The following is a 5,573-nucleotide window of genomic DNA, read 5'->3' as shown; positions in this document are numbered from 1 at the left end:
ATTAATTATTATTTTGTAAAGATGAATTAATTATTATTTTATTTATTTATTTATTTAATATTCATTTATTATTATTTAATAATATTTAATTAAAAAATATTATTATTGTTTAACAATAATTAAATATTTAACTGTTATTTATTAATTTTTATTAGTCAATTATTATTATTATTATTTTGATCAAGTGAGAGTAGGACCTTCTATTAATCTGTAAAAAAGTACATAATTTACATTAAGCAGCGCTAGCTGCAAAGGAACAGTAGCCACAGAACCGCTTATCCAAGCGTGCTGAGAAACTAAGGGACACAATCCGCCCTCAAGGCGTCAACTGGGACAATCGGTCAGATAGAAACCTTCTATCCTAACATCCGAGCCACAAAAAAGCCTTTGTTGATGGGGCCCACCGTGCCGAAGGCCCACAAAACAATGTCAAGTAACCACTCATAACCTTCGTAGAACTTGAAATCCCAAAGACTGTGTGATCATCCGTCAAAGATCGAACAGTTAAGAGGCAATAGTGGGTTGCCACCATGCTAACCCGTTATCCCTTCAAACAGACCCGAAAAGAAAATTGTGCCATCTCTCTAAAGTATTTCGGGTCTGAATGGAGAGATATCCAACGAGCAGTTTAACCGCCCGAAATCCACTGGATGCAAGAGATCCAAAAAGGACTGTGCAACTAGCCCGTAAGATAACTGCCCTTACGGACCCGAAGCATAAATAAGTCACCGCCTAAATGAATTTCGGGTCCGTTTGGAAAATTAACGGTCTTGCAGTTAACTACCCAAAATACATAGGATGACTATGATCTCGTCAACTTGCCCACAACTTAACAAAGCAAACTGGCCCAAAGAGTTAATAGGCCACATTCAAAGTATTTCGGGTCCATTCAAGACTTAACCTATATGAAGTTTCCCACCCGAAAACCATAGGATTATAGAGTTCAGGGAGCAGTTTCCCGCCCGAAAACCAAAGGAAAACTTTAGTCTGGTGCCTGTCAACCTGCTCACACTTTCACCATATGCTACTTCCCCGTGTTGACCAAAACTCTTTTGTCTCCATCAGTCTTCACTCTGGTTATTTCTCATGCTCTGAAAGTACTCCCTGTCTAAGGTCACCTGTCTATGACAGTCTTCCCGCAATCATCCTTGGGGAGTCCCCATCCAGTCATATCTTTTATTGCTTTTGGAACAGAGTACTCCTTCGTTTGCCAAAATATCTGCTAACCTGTTGGTTGTTCGGCGCACATGAACAAAACTAAGGGTTCTCATGGTTCACAGGTGGGATTGAATTCATTGATAGACCTGCAGTAACCGCCAGTGTTTCAACACTTTTTCTGGTGCTGAGCCATTGCATATTTTCCTGACCGAATTGATTATCAATTCAGAATCAGCTTTAATGATGGTATTATGTAGATTTGACTCCTTAATATTTCTAGGAATTGCTCAAGGGCCATGAGCTCTTCCATATTATTAGTTGCCTTCCCCAAATGACTATGGAAAATGGCTTTTATGAAACCCTTTTCATCTCTTATTACTCCACCATAACCATCCATACCAGGGTTTCCTTTAGAGGCTCCATCTATATTGCATTTCATAAAACCATGAGGGGGAGGTTGCCAAAAGTCCTTATCAACTGTTATATGACTTACAGTCTTGTTTATGCCCTAGGGGAAAAGCCCCTGTAGTCCCAAATGAAGAAGTATCTGCGCATCCTGGTCTTGAGGTAGGTTCTCAGGGGATTTCTTTAGAAGGGTTCCTACAGTCTCTTTGAGTTGTCTTATGATCTGAGCCATGATGCTTTGGGATGAACCAATTCTGTTCTTGAAGATCCTATTGTTGCGTTCTTTCCAGACATCCCAGATTAGAAAGCCTGGAACCATAGCCCAAGCTTTGTTGATTATTTCATTTTCAGAGAAGTTTCTCCTCCAATTCCTCAAAGTGCTGGTTATGCTACCAATGTCCCTGTCCGTTTGTCTAAAGATTGAAGCCACCCAATTCCACAAGGTGGAGGTGAATGGGCAGAGGTTAAGTAGGTGTTCCATTGTTTCTTCTTGTAATTCACATAGCTGGCATTTGGATGGTCTAGCTACACCTCTTTTCCGAAGGTTCTCCCAAGTTAGAATTTTTTTATGTTGCATCAACCACATGAACAATTTGATTTTCATCCAGTTTTGGTTCTTCCATAGGTCCTTCCATACCTTATTAGAGTTTGGAAGGTCAAATCCTAGGGCCATTCGCTTGGCTTCTTTGAGGTTGAAGTTGCCTTCATTGTTTTTCCCCATCTCAGTTGGTCTGAAGATGTTGATGTCAGAATCTTTCTCTGTTCCAAGATAACTACAAGAGCTTCTGCCTAGGCCTTCAAAGGGGAGTCATCACTATATATCAGGTTCTTCCATATTCTCCATTTTCCTTCGCTTCTATCTTGATCCCAAAAGTCCTTTACCCTGAGTAAACCTTTGTCGTCAGTATCATTCTTGAGATTGGCAAATTCTTCTCTTAACAGGTTAGGTTCCTGTTGCCAATTGTCCTCCCAAAACCAAGCTAGGTTTCCATCTCTGATCTCCCAGAAACTGTGTTTCTGAACAATGGCTCTATTCTCCCAAGCTTTGTTCCAAATGTGGGAGCCTTTGATAAGCCCAGACATTCGAATGTGCTCCCTTTCTTGCCAATTATTTGCATATTTCTGTTTCCATACCTTGGCCCAAGGGGAACCCGATTCCTTTAGCCATCTCCACCAAAGTTTTGCCCCCAAAACTTTGCTTAGGGTTTCAGGGTCATCAAGTCCCAAACCTCCATGTGTCTTAGGTTTACAGATCTTTTCCCAAGCAACCAAAGCCCATTTCTTTTTCTCTTCCCCTTTGCCCCAAAGAAAATCTCTTTGGATATTTCTGATGTGTTGCACAACTCCTTTAGGAGCTAGAAGGGCTAAAAGCATGAAGATGGGGATAGTTTGAAGGACAACTTTTGTAAGCACTAGCCGTCCTACTAAATTCAAAGACCTGTTTGTCCATTTCCAGATTTTGTCCTGGAGTTTGTTAGTAACTGGCTCCCAAACTGCCTTGCTTAGGGGTTTGTCTGTAAGAGGTATTCCCAAATATTTGGAGGGTAGCTGATCTCTTTGAAAACCTAGAATTCTGGTGAGGTTTCTCTGAATAGCAATGTCAGTATTAAAAAAGAAAATCTTTGATTTGGTGAGGCTTACCTTTGTACCCGCAACCATAGCAAAGTTGTTCAGGATTTGCTTGAAGGCTAGAGCTTCCTTGATCGTGGGTGTACCCTGCAGCATGGTGTCGTCCACAAATTGTTGGTGATTCAGGGCATCCCCATTCAGGGTGAGTTTAAGACCCTATATTTTTCCTTCTGCTTTGGCAGACTTGATCGCATTGCTTAAACATTCCATCATGAGAATAAAGAGGAAGGGGGAGAAAGAATCTCCTTGTCTGAGTCCTCTCGAAGGCTTAAAGGTTTGGAAAGGTGAGCCATTAAGTAGGATTGAGAAACCAGAGGTGGTAACAAGGGCCATTACCCATCTTATCCAGTTATGATCAAAGCCATATGCTACTAGAACTTCCCTGATGTATGCCCAGCTTAGCTTATCATAAGCCTTCGCTAGGTCAAGTTGTATGATCATACCTGCCCGCTTATTGCTCCTGAGAGAGTGTACCACCTTGTGAGCTTGAATTATGTTATTTAGAATTTGCCTTCCTTCCACATATCTAGTTTTCTCCTCGGACACAAGAGTTGGAAGAAGGGGCTTAAGCCTATTTGCAATTATTTTGGAAATAATTTTGTACACCACATTACATAATGCTATGGGTATAAATCTATTTGGTGTCATAGCATATTCTTGCTTTGGATTCAAAGATATTAAAGAGGCATTGAGCGCCTTCAAGACGGTTTTGTTTTTCCTCGAGTCCTCCACCACATCGATGATATCTTGCTTGACTATTTCCCAACATACTTTGAAGAAGTCGACATTGAACGCATCCGGGCTTGGAGCTTTCCCATTTTGCATCTCTTTGATGACTTCGCTAACCTCCTCTTCAGTCATTGGCCTATTAAGATTGTAATTGTCTTCTCTTGTCACAAGTTTAGGAATGTGCTTTGTGAAGTCATTAATGAATTGTGATCTGTCTATGAGAGGCTCCTTTGCTATGCTTTGGAAATGTTGTACCATAGTAGATTCTATTTCTTTGTGGGTATTGAGCTGTTTTCCTTGAGTATCTTTGAGTTTTGAAATCCTGTTATGAGACCTATGATCCATGGTAGACTTGTGAAAAAACCTTGTATTTCTTTCTCCTTCTTTTATCCATTGTACCCTCGATTTCTATCTCCAGAAGATCTCCTCTTGCTTACATAAGCCTTCCCAGTCCTGTTGAAGAGAGTCAGCTTGTATTTTACTTTCCTCGATGAAGCCATCTGTGATGAGGACCTGGTTAATTTCCTGTAGTTTCCGTTCAACTACTTTTTTGGCTTCGAATATATTACCAAACTCATTCTTATTCTAATCTTTAAGACTGAGTTTGATGTGTTTCAATCTCTGATGCAGAAGGAACATTTTAGTTCCCTGAACGTTCATATCTTCTATCCACCATTTTTCAATATTGCTGATGAAGTCAGGATGGGTAAGCCAAATGTTTTCAAACCTGAAAGGTTTGTTTCTCGGAGTGCCTATAAAGGAAGCTTCCAGTTGAATAGGCTAGTGATCCGAGCCTCCAAAAGGGAGGATTAAAGCCGACAAGTCAAGGCCTGTGAGGATGAGGTCCTTAGAGATAATGAATCTATCTAGTTTAGAGGCAACTTGAGAAGCCCCTCCCCTCTTATTATTCCAGGTGAAGGTACCATTTCTTGTCTCTGTATCCACTAGCCTCATGTTGTTTATGAAGTTCTGAAATGCTATGGAATCTCTACCTAGTGATCTGGTCCCACCTTTTTTTTTCTAAGAGAGATCTGATCATATTAAAGTCCCCTCCCAGAATCCAGGGGATGACCAGATGTCTTTCTCTTAGCTCCTCCAGTGAGGTTAGAAACCTGAGTTTGTCCTCAAGTTTTTGTGGACCATAGACATTTGTGATCAAATAAACTTCCTTATCACCCAAAGGTTGGATAACCATTGATAGGTAGTTCCTGGATGCTTCAGCATCTAGGATTCCAAGTTTCTAGGGGTTCCAAAGTGTGAGAATTCCTCCTACTGTGTTGTCTTCTTTAACTTCTAGATATTCATACTTAATAAGCCATTTGCTATGTATCTCTCTTATTTTCTCTATTGAACATTTTGTTTCCTGGATAAACACCATATCTGGTTTTTCTTCTTTCATTCTATTGCTGAGATTTCTTTGTTTCCTTTTACTTCCTAGACCCCTAATATTCCATGTTGTGAGCTTCATTAAGAAATATTTGTAAATGAGTAACTGGTAAGGTCTTTCATCTTACCTGAGTCGATCATGAGTTTTCCACACTCTATCAGTAGCTCATTCTGTCTTTTTCTTCCTCGTTTCCTACCTGGGTTCTTGGGAGCTTGTCCCAATGTTGCCTCCATCGTTTTTACCCCTCCGTTGTCCTGACTATCAT

The sequence above is a fragment of the Pinus tabuliformis genome, chromosome 4_2 (assembly GCF_031772625.1).
Source record: "Pinus tabuliformis cultivar Carrire ecotype Pingquan chromosome 4_2, CPIR1, whole genome shotgun sequence".
In the NCBI taxonomy this organism is placed as follows: Eukaryota; Viridiplantae; Streptophyta; class Pinopsida; order Pinales; family Pinaceae; genus Pinus; species Pinus tabuliformis.
The sequence above is the reverse complement of the archived record's forward strand: the minus strand, read 5'-3'. Positions refer to the sequence as shown.